Source organism: Topomyia yanbarensis, chromosome 3 (assembly GCF_030247195.1).
Source record: "Topomyia yanbarensis strain Yona2022 chromosome 3, ASM3024719v1, whole genome shotgun sequence".
Lineage (NCBI taxonomy): Eukaryota > Metazoa > Arthropoda > Insecta > Diptera > Culicidae > Topomyia > Topomyia yanbarensis.
In genome coordinates, this window is record NC_080672.1 from 199050528 (window position 1) to 199063000 (window position 12473).

The 12473-nt window shown below is 37.3% G+C and overlaps 1 protein-coding gene across 5 annotated transcripts in view; it reads right to left on the reverse strand.

Moving 5' to 3' along the window:
* Positions 1–12473, reverse strand: part of LOC131690892 (aryl hydrocarbon receptor) — a 1300655-nt gene that overhangs the window by 758978 nt on the left and 529204 nt on the right. The gene's annotated exons all lie outside the window — the stretch shown is intronic.

The window sequence follows — 12473 nt, forward strand, 5'->3', positions numbered from 1 at the left end:
CAACAACTTGTCCTTCAATATAAAACACTTTCCCGAAAAGTTGAAAAAATTCCATTTTGACACATCGGCGGACCCCCCTGTGCATTGAAACTGTCCAAAACTTTTGATTTTCAACTACCAACAACTTGTCCTTCAATATACAATACTTTCCCGAAAAGTTGAAAAATTTCCATTTTGACACATCGGCGGACCCCCCTGTGCATTGAAAATGTCCAAAACTATTGATTTTCAACTACCAACAACTTGTCCTTCAATATAAAACACTTTCCCGAAAAGTTGTAAAAATTCCATTTTGACACATCGGCGGACCCCCCTGTGCATTGAAAAGGTCCAAAACTATTGATTTTCAACTACCAACAACTTGTCCTTCAATATAAAACACTTTCCCGAAAAGCTGAAATCGTTAGCATTTGGATTATTTTGCATCCCTACATGTGTGCTGGATCGCTCTCACTCCCAAAATCATTTGGCTAAATCATCATCATAAGGAGTTTCTTACAATAATCATGTACAATACCATCAACCCCGATTTTGCATCTTTTCTATCGTACCTGATTTTCTCAACTTCATAATCCTGATCAAAAAAAAATCATAATCAGGCCGTGATCACAGGCGGTGATTTTGTTGCAATGATTTTTTGCTAGCACATTATCGCTTCAGAGAAAATCACTAGCGATTTTTTATGGTTGTGATCACAGCACAGCATGATCAGCAGTGATAATTATCACTGATGATTTTTGATTTTTGGTGATTTTCCCAGCACTGCTTAATAGCGCTAGTGAATGTAAGTTTTTCACTTTCAATGAAAAATACGTCTTCATATTTCGATATGAGCTGCAGAAATTTGGATTCTTCTTCTTTATTCACATGTGTGGTCCGCAGCTGTTTTAAAAGCGAGTGTTTTATAACGGGTTGGTTAAGGTTGGGTGTACTTGTTTCGAAGTTATTAATTTCAATGTTTAGAGGATCCGTAATCAAGAATTTTGTAGGAGTATCCGAAAGATTTGAAATTCGGAAGAATGTTCTATTGTCGTTTGCTTGGTATATGCCGGATCCGATAACTATGTTGGGATTAATTTTTAAATCATCTTCTAGAAGAAAATCTCCTTCTGTGGAACTCACGGGAAGGTTAATTGTTTTGCTCTCGTGAGCATTGAGCGTTACCTGGGTTGTGTTCGGGTATTTGCGATGCATTTTGATTGTATTGTTTGGCAATTTGAGTTCATTAGAGGTGGTCAGAATATCAGCCTTTAACTTTTGTAAGGATTGGTAACCAATCAATCCATCGAAAAAGTCATGAAATTCGAAGACGTAAAATCTTAATTTTTCGTTTTGTGGGAACGGACTAAATAGACCTTTCTCGTCAAAAAATTTTATTTGATAAGATGCTTCCTTTTTTATCCCCAATTCGTTACTGCCGATTGCCGCGATGATTTGGTACCTCTAACTATTGAAAAAATCAAAAATAGTGCAGGCTGCTCATTTAACCCCATATTCTGAATACCTATCTTGCCCTGTTTCCCCGCATTTTTACACCATTTGGATGAATTTCCTGTGGGGAATACTAAAAGGATGCCAGATCTGCATATATATTAGTAAATTTGCAGATTTTGCATTTTCACTGGAGATGTTTTGCAGATTACAAATATTTAGCAGAACAAAGCCTATGCACGCCAATTTATACACAAGACTTCAACATTTTTGATCATTTAAAATATATACATACTACATTTCTATGTCAAACTTATTGAAGATTTTTGTAGCAATCTGCAGACTTTTATATTTTCACTGCAGGCTATTGTTTGAATAGACCTGGCATCACTGATGCTGAAATGATTCATTCATATACCTGTCAAAAACATAGAGCATTGCATGAAAATGTATAACCTCACTTTTCTGACAGTTCAGTGTGCTTGTTTACCTAAGATTTGTTTACATGGACTTTTAAAATTTACATTACTTGAATACTTTCGACGCTCTTTGAAAGACTATCAACTCAAGAGGGATGAGGATTGGAACAATGGGAACCTGGTGCCACATTATGCAACCAATTCGAATCGACCTTTTCACACAAGCTTGAATACAATAAACCTTTCGTTTCGAGATGCGTAATGTCACCCCTGGTTCATACATTGAGCAATCGGCGCTGGATGCAAAACCCGGTGGCATATGCTGAATCGTAAGATCAAGCATTGGGCTATAAAACGATTGCTTTCTGGATGATGGATAAGGATTTGTACACATTTGTTTGTTTGCTCGTGGGTTAAGTCCTAACAAGATGATCCGATTTATTACTCATTTTTAGGTGGTGAAGTTTACCTGAACTTTATAGGTAACGAATCCGGTCGATGATAAGTTGTTGAAATGATCGTTCAATGCCCATACCGAAAAACGTTTCCATTGGTCAGAATGCCTACCAGCGTATGATAGCTGCAAACATGAGGACAACAAGGTTATCGCTTTCGAATGGAACAATTATTTATTATTCGTGTTCAAGTTCCATTTCAGCAAAAGTTTCGTCGATTGACGATTATCGCATTGTCGTTGATTTAGCCGGCAAATGCAAAACAGTGCTCGGCACTGACGACAAGGAGTAAGAAGGATTTGATAGGAGTGATAAGAATGCAGAGCAGGGAGGAGAAATTATATGTAAATTTATATTATATCCCGAGTTGCCATCATTTTTGCACCGCAATAAAGCTTTCTGCAACTGCTGTGAATATATATGTGTCGCCGGTGCCGTGTGTTATGGTGGTACCGGACGGAACCGTTGGTCAGCAGACCGTCCTTGTCGTACTGGTCATAGATGCGACGTTTTTTCTCATCTGATAGCACTTGACATGTTTCGGAGATCTGTCTTAACGCTCTCTACTTAGCGCAGGATACACGAAACCGCTGCTAGCTTTCGAAAGAAAATTCCTAGCTGCTGCTACTCTATCAGTCTCTCTCTCGACTGAGGACTACAATTTCGGTCGACTAAATTGTGCTATGAAAATTGTACTTCCTGGAATTTCACCTAACGAGATCAATTCATTGTGAGGAATTTCACTGCGTTCCAATATTGCTTGCCTCTGTAGGTGATGATGTGTGTGGATTCACTTCGGCAGCCAGGTCTTATGTTTGGGGTAATTTTGCTATCTTATTCTGCTGAATAAATCATCTTGGTAAAGCCTCTACGTTATACTATGGTCACTTTAAAAACGCATTGCTATTTAATCTTGTAGCTCTTGGCAAGTCAGTCCTGGCACTGTTCTCGACTAATCCTGGCACTATACCGCTGACGTCGCACTTATTACGGTGACCAAACTTGGCGAGAGCGGCAGTGGTTTCGTCGGAATTGTTCACTCGACAAGCAGAAAGTGCAAGGACTCTGCTACTTATGCCTGAGCCCCTCGTTGAAACCTTCGTCCTGTCGGAGTGTTAGCTTCGTCCGATACCGGAGCGTATTGCTGAACCGAAGCAGTCTGCTACTGGCGCTGCTTCCTTCGAATCGGAATCGCTGAATATTCCCGTTAGCCGAATGTCCAACGTGGCCGAAGGCAAACCGATTGCAGCAACACCACCAACCGTAGCTGAAATTTTGGCCTTTAATCCAAGTCCCTGCCATTGACATAGCGACAGATGAGTGCGGCGCAGGTTGGACCATCGGTTGACTCGGTGCCGGACAGGGCGAAACAGCTGCAACAGGAGCGGACCTAGTATGGGGTGTAAAGGTCATCAATTGCCATAGATCACCAAAATGCTCTGCGACTAACATTGTGAACAAAACAAACCAAACGAAATTGATCGCAACAACGATAAAATAATCTAAATTCTACCCAAACATTTGAAAATGAGAAAAAGGCAAAAGAAGTTTTGGTCGAATTCATTATAATTCGATTTAAAAATTGAATGCTGTTTTATTTAGTTTGATTGCGCATATTGTTTACATCAGACACACCCCTTAATTCATTGAGTACGTATTTCACTGCCTTTATAATCCTTTTGGAATCATTTACAATAATCCTTTATAATCATTTTATAATAAGTGTATTGCTAGTTAGGACTTTTATATCAGCCGGGCTCTTTTATAATTTGTTATAAAATCATTATCAAAATTCTTCATAATCCAATGTTGCGTTATGTTTATGTACATGGCCAGATAGATAGTTTTTAACTGGGACGGAACGTGTGGATACGAAAAAACGTAATGTCAATTGTAGCCAGGGGGAGCTGTCAAATGCAGCCAAAGGGAACCGTCAAATGCAGTCAGGGGGGACTGTCGAATGTAGCCAGTCCATTCAAAATATGTGAGGAAGAAAGAGTGGCTATGCAAGACAAGAGATAAAATAAACAGAAAAAAGAAAAAGAAAACATCTATCCACATGTTCTGTCCCAGAATTTTAATAGAGAACATCAAAATTCGATTTGTTTGCATTTGGCAGTAGGCCTTTTTCAAATGTTTGGCTAGAAATTCCTTGCTTCTTTAATGAATCATGTACAAGAAAAGTAAAAATGTTAAATTTAACGGAACAATGTATGATGCCGACATCAATTAAAAAATACAGCTGAGCGACCTTGTTGGGAAAGTGTTAACATTTGGCAGCGAACCAAACCAAGTTTCTCATACTATGATCGAATCAACAAAAATTCCAAGACCATGTAAACAATCTCTTTGAACTGTCAAAAAGGTGAGGTTAAACATTACCATGCAACGTTCTCCACCGAGAGGTTCACTTTAGTTTGTTTACATAACCAATGAACTTTGTACCGCGACTCACCACTTCATTTGCCGCGTTGCCAGGAAGCCAAGCAAAAATATACAAAACAGTGCTGCCCAAACACATATTTTGAGTCCCACCATTCTTGCAAAGGTGAAAAAAATACTCAACATTCTTGCATTTTTCAAATTTAAAAAAATCATTAAAAAATTACGATAGCTCTAAAAAGTCTCATTTCAGCGGAAATATTCTTAAAAATGTGTAGTCTTTTGAATAAAAAAAAAAAAAGGGGGTTAGGTTGGACGAGAAAGGTCTATTCGACGTATTGATTTAAACAGTGTGAACCACTAATATTACGGACTTTGATGGGTGCCGTAAAACGACCCCTTCGAGGTTGACGTGTCGCGGGCTAATATAATTTTTATAAGCGCCGGTGTCAATATGAAATTTTAGTGAACCTTTTGATGTTTGTATCGTAATGTAAAGAATGAAATTCTCTAGGTCGTCGGATGGTGACCTTGAGCCATCAGAAAATTTAAATCGTCTCCCTCTTCATTATTATTAGTGTTGTCGTTTTGTGCTTGAGAAGTTTGCCCTGCATATTCGTCTGCGAATAGTGAATTCTCAGGTTGCTGATATGAGTTCGGCATTTCATATTGTGCCTGAGGGTCAGGAATATCAAATTGGTCATAGAAATACTCATAGGGTTCGTTGTTGACTTGTAGTTGATAATGTGGACCATGATTAGCTCTTGTCGGGTGTGAACGGTTCATATAATTAATTTGTCGGCTCCTAATGGAAGGATCGACTTCCATAGGGACTGGTTTGGGAAATTGCTGATTGTACTGAGGTTGTCTAAATTGTGGGGGTTGACCTTGTCGGAAAGGTGGAGGAGGTCGGAATTGTTGGATAGGTGGAGATGGCCTGTATTGTTGAGCGTTTTGAGGGGGGTGATACTGTGAAAACATCTGAGGAGGTCGAAATTGTTGGAAGGTTGGAGGTGGTCGAGGTTGTAGGAAGCCTTGAGGAGGTCGCATAGGAATTTTTGGCATATAAGCAGCTGGTTTTGGGGGAAGGATAGGAGTAAAAGTGTGTGTTTTGGTGTGGTTTCTCCCGTGATTATAGTTATTTTCTTCGAGACACAGTCTCAAAGCTTCTTTAAGAGTGCTAGGCGACTGTGCTCTAATTATAGGTCCTAATGGATCTTTCAGTCCTCCTAGGAAGACTTTAAGTCCTATTTCTTGGAAGAGTTTAACTTTTGCTAATTTTACTTGCTCGTTAATGTTGTTGAGGTTCAGTAAATTAACGAGTAGTGAAATTGTATGTGAAATTTTTCCATAGAACTCTTCTATGGTAGAGTTCTGTTCTAATTTAAATAAGTCCCTACTTAAACAAACCTCGTCACGACGATCGCTATAATGTGTTATAAGGTTGTTTTTATTTCGGACCAATCAATATTGGTACCGTAAAGTTCGAGGACACTATCGGCGTCTCCCTGAATTTTTGTGCGAATGGCTTGTAACCACACGTTGTAGATGGTTGTGCCTCTCGCATTTTCTAGCAACGGCATTAAATTGTCGATGCTCTTTAAAAATGTATGTAATTTTATCGGATTGCCATCGAAGGATGGCAAGTCTTTAATAATCTGTGGTGTTTGAAGGGATTTTAGAATTCCTTCTACACCTGAAACGCGTTCATCGAGTCGCATTTCTCTTAATTGTGCCTGTGTGGCATTCGCTGCTGCCTGTGCGGCACCCACAGCTTCAGCCGCCCCGATGGCTTCTAACTGCATATGAGCGATTTGCTCATTTTTATCTGCGAGCATACGCTGTAGCTCTGCGATTCGGTGTTCCATTTCTAAACGCTAATCACTTGTCACTTTTCACTCGATTTTCCTTTTTTACATTTCTTATAAAAGAAATGTATAGAATTCGCTTTTTACTCACTAAACGAAACATTTTTTTTACATTTCTTATAAAAGAAATGTATAGATTTTTTTTTTTTTTTTTTTTTTTTTTTTTTTGCCGGTTGTCACGGTAAAGATAGATACGTCTACCTTTATCAAGGACACATGATAGTGAACTCGGGTGATTCGTAGTTATTCTGCCTAAGCTCGACCCTCATTATCAGAAGGCAAAAATTAAGCCCGCACGATATTAAGCCTGTTCTAATGACCCTGCCACTTCTAGTTTTCCGATCTGTTTACTTCACATCCTTGCTCTCACTTGAGTACTATGGCTCTAAGTTTCATAACTTTCCCTACCCAGTAATCTCTAGCTAATTGAATGTCGTTAAAACGTAAGAAATGTATAGAATTTGCTAGAACCTTTAGGATTTTTCCGAGGCCCGGAGGGTCGTGTCTTATATACCAATCGACTCAGCTCGACGATTTGGGACAATGTCTGTGTGTGTAGGGGAATTATGATTAAAACCGACACCTTAAGCTTAACAATTTTTCTAAGTTGCCACAAAACCAATAAAATTATAGTTTTTATGCAGAATTCTTCTTCAGAAAATTCGTAACAAGACTTACTTTTTTCAGCGCTTCAAAAAATTAATTTCATTAAAATTTATTGGTTGTAAAACTTGGAAAACAAAGTGACTTTTTGTAGGCACTGCGGGTAAAACCGATACCCCGTAGGGGTAAAATCGACACCCCCTTTAATTTATTTTCTCCACTTTATTAAAATCTTTATCTTTATTAAAAATGAGATATATGCGTGATTAACCCTTTCATGTCCAACTTTTTTTCTAGTGCATGTAGGGTTTCAATACTTTTTTTACTTGAAAACGGTTGGGTCAAGAAACACGAAAAGCCTATTTTCATGAAGATAGGTGCTTCTATGGCAGTGCTTGAAGCTGGTCAATTTTTACCTTCAAATGCTCAATACAATTCTCCTAGAATAATTACAATAGTCCAATTACGTGGAGAACGTAGCCAACGACAGTCCAAATTGATAAGTTCTATCAGTTTTCAATAATATTGCACCATAACGAAGATACATGAAAAAATCATTTTCCGTCGTCAACATAAACTGTCCCTGGCAGCACTGCTCCATCGGAATCCAATCAGACTAATTGCAATAACTTCAGTTCTAGAGCTGATCCTTGTAACTGTTAATACTCAAATTAAAGGCAATAATCACATTAATGAGTCTTACTTGTTTTTGTGAGCAAATATCGCCTCAATCAAAAGTTATAGCTGTTTGAAAACGTTGTTGTCCACAAACAACATGGGCATGAATGGGTTAATAAAGTGTGAGTATGTATGATGCAAATATGTGCTTTTTATTGCTTCATCATGTAGTGAGGGGAAGAAAGTTCGAAAGCGAAGTACTATAAATAAGAGTATTTTACGCTGTAGGATTATTTATTGATATAAGTATTTCCAAATAATCCTTGCGCACATCATTGCAACCTCCAGTGTCATTTTATTTCGTAAGAGAAGATTTGCAAGCGTTCTACGTTCTGCTAATTGGATTCATTCACTTATAAGTGACACACACACACTTCTTAGTAAAACTATCTTTTTCAGATTTGATTTTTCGGACTCTGATCATCAACGATCTATTGGGGTATACATAAGATCATTGTCTCATTGTGATAAAGTTCGTCTATGACAAACCAAGAGAACACTAGAAATTCGGTTTGATGAGCTTTTTGCAGAAATAGCAAAAGCTTCGATAGAATCAGATAAGCAAAAACTCCAATTTTTGATTTTTAAAGAGACTTACAAGAAATTAAAACAATAAAAGTATTTCTGTGTATTTCTGCTAATACTATAGTGTTCTAATAGGCTAATTGAAGTGTCACAAAGATCCCCAGTATTTTGAAACGAATCGCAAGTATACACAACCATCTTAACAGCGTGTCGGTTTTACCCTAACCACAGGGTGTCGGTTTTACCCCAACAGCGCACATTTTTTATAAAAGCAATTAAAAATATAGAGTTTCTCAAACTCGTCCTCAATACACCTAGTTGATCATAGGACAGGCCAATAATAATAGGTACTGAAAAATGTGGTGATTTGAAAAGCTTTTGTTCGGTTAAAACCTTAAAATCTACCAACGAAATTTAACATCCAGACGAGTATGAACGCTGCTGTCGTATGTTTTGTTTATTTTTTATGACATTCGGCGTACTAACGTAAATCCAATTTTTCTTCAAATGCTCTAAATAAACGTACTAATAATAATGTATCATTATGAAATGAATAAAAATTTGATTTCTAGGAAATGTTGTGGGTTGTAGGTTTTACCCACAGCGTCGGTTTTTCCCACAATTCCCCTATGTAATGGACAAACTCTCATTCGTGTTTCTCGATAATGGCTGAATCGATCTTATCCAAACCAATTTCAAATGAAAGGTCCAGCACCCAGACAGAACGCTATTAATTTATTTTTGATTCTGATGTTTACTTTCCAAGATAAGATTGTTTGAATGTGTAAAAAAGGTGTTTTTTCTGTATTTTTAAATTAACTGTCAAAATTGATGACATAGATAAACACTTTATATATCTTTAGACACTACGAATACCTTTCGAACGAGCTATCGTTTGTTGAAATCGGACTGTTATCAAAAGAGATATTTAACTTTAATAACGGACGAATTTTTTTATCGTTTCCAATAACTAGAAATAAGCCCAAAAACATAAATCTATTATTAACGCCAAAACGGCTAATTTAAGATCAACAGCCACGGTGTTCCTAAAACTGTTATTAACTAAAATAAATGACCATAAATTTGGCATACTGCATTCGAAAGATACAGTATCCAAGCATCTTCTCAGTGAATTTCAAAATGATTCATCGAGAGATTCGAGAGAAATGGCGATTTGAAGTTTTATGACACGTGTCATAAGGCTACCAGCAAACACCCACGAGTTTGGCCCTATCATTATAAACAAAAAAATATTTGTCTACTTATTTGGTACTTGGAATTCGAAAGATATACCTAGTAATCAAGTATATCCGCTGAAAGTTTGAAAATATTTCATTGACGGAATCAAAAGTTATAACGATTTGAATGCGATATGTGGTCATTTATGGGTTTTCTACCAGATTTCAAGCATGAAGCCATGTTTGTCCATTGACTATTTAAATCGTGTATACGTGTCGCTGTTTTGAAGAAAAACCATTTAATTGCTGCAATGAAAAATATGAAAATATGGTTGTCTACCTAACGTTAACTATAACGTGTAAATTAAAAAATTTGAATAAAAGTTGAAATGCTTACTTAAAAAGGCCATATACAGTGACCGAAATTCCTATAAGCGCATAGCAAATTTTCAGCCACAAGTTTGATTAAAAAATCAAACGACGTCAATAATTACTATATGTGATATGTATCTGTAATATATGCTGTTTGAAGTAGTAATTTTTTTTTATCAATGTTTGGATTGAAGAAATAAAACATACTTTGTGCACATAAATTCCTATAAGAGCAGCTTTAATTTTATTTAATATTAATGTAATAAAAACAATAAATCTCAACTTTAATGTCGTCTTGCCAGTATACCCCAAAGGTTCTCAATGGGATTCAGATCAGGACTTCGTGCTGGCCACTCCAGCAACGAGATATCTCGCTCGGTAAACCACTGTTTAGATGCCTTGCTGGCATGAATTGCAGCGTTATCTTGTTGGAAAATGAACTCATTGTTCATTACATCTTCAGTAAATAATATTAAAACGCTGTCTAATAAATCAACGTAGCTTTCAGAGTTCATTCTCGTAGAAATAGTTGCCATCGGTGTCTTTCCTTTGCGTGAAAATGCGGCATTAGACCATTAGACTACCACCTCCGAAATTTCTGCTAAGTTTTACCTCCGAATTCTTCCGTAGATCGTGCCAATAATATGCACAGCAGTAGGGAATCCCAAGTATTTAAAATTGTTAACTCTTTCCAAAGGTTTGCAATTGTAGATAGGGTTAGAGTGGTGTGTAATTTTTTTCTTGGTGAGCGAAAAACTTGGTTTTCGCTATGTTTAGTGACAGCCGGTTTACGTTGAAGAAGTACATTAACATTTCTAAATCGTGTTCTATGTGCTAACTATGGATCCAATATTTTCACATGGGTAAAAAAGTGCAGTGTCGTCAGCGAACGTTCTCGGAATATTTCAATTTAAGCTTACCTAAGTCGTTTACGCAAAGAAGAAAAATCAAAGGTCCAACATTACTACCCTGGGGTACTCCAACATTTATCTGACGACGTGAGCTACAGGCATCTTTTATTTCGACAAATTGCTGTCTGTTGCTCAAATAGCTACGGAAAACGTCATTTGCCACACCTTTTATACCGTAATAGTCCAGCTTTTGCAGTAGAATGTCGTGATTGTTAGTATCAAATGCTTTTTTTTAAATCCAGAAATAGAGCTCCTACAACCTTTTTGAGTCAATTTCATTAACAAGGCAATCAATTAGTTCGATAACAGCGGTTGTTGTGCTGCTTCCCTGTCTAAAACCATATTGAAAATTATATAGCACATTGTTTGCATTGAGGAAATCTATTAATCTTTCAACTAAGAGTTTTTCCAGAATCTTATTAAATATTGACAATGTTGAAATTGGACGATAGTTACAGGGATCAGAGGCGTCCCCGGATTTACAGACAGGAATTACTCTTGCAACCTTCAAACATTCAGGATAAACACCAGTTGAAACAATCATATTAAATGATTGTGCTAAAATGGAAGCAAACATGAAAGCATTGTTCTTGACAACATTCACCGGGATGTTATTGGGACCACAGCTTTTGTTCCCATCTAAGTTGCGGATTATTGTGAGAACCTCGTTGACAGAGGCCGGACGCAAGAATATCGAATTTGGAGTACGGTTAATGTTGCTTACTGGATTCGAGTTAGCTTGAACTGGAATGGTACTTGCTAATTCGCCTCCGATGTTCGAAAAGTACTCGTTAAATGTTTCGCAAACATCCGAGGTACTAGAGATTTCAACTCCATTAACGGATAAACTGATTCGCTCATCTTTCTTCACGCGACCCATGATTGTGTTAATATTTCTCCACATTTTCGAATGACAGGTTGTGCTCAACAGGTTGGAATAGTAGGATTTTGTTAAATTTTTTTTTTTCAATTTATCAACCTTTATAGAGACACGGAGAAGCAGCTCCCGGGCATGCGCATCGTTCGGCCTGTTTCTAGTTTTTTAAGATAGTTAGATTTCATTTGCAACAGCTTCCATAGATCAAACGACATCCAGGGACAGTATTCATGCTTTACGGTAATGTGTTTGTCACAATATTTTGTACATTGTAAAAGCGTGGAGTTGAAAGTAACTGTAATATCCGAATATCATTTACGTGCACTATTCTATCTACATAGTTATTAAACATGTACCTGAGCTTTTCACGATCGACGATTTTCTTAGTAAGAATTTGCTTTTCTTTACCCACACTGAGTTTGACTGATGAGACGATTTGAAGTTGATCGCTTATATCAGTGAAGATTGAATCGTTTCGTATACGGAAAGCTACATCTGACTTGCACACAAAGTGATCAAGAATATTATTACTTGCCGGACGCGTCGGAAATGTGTTAGTACATGTAAACCCGTATGATTCAAGCAGATTTTTGTATCTGACTACGACATTATTGTTGCACAAATTTATTGGAACGTTCATGTCTCCCGCTACGAAACAAGCTCTATTTCTGTTCGAATTAGACAGCATCGATTCCAGAAGATCATAGAATTTCGCAAAGTCAAACGACGGAGGTCTGTAGATACCTATCAAGTCGCAACAATAACCGTCGAGAG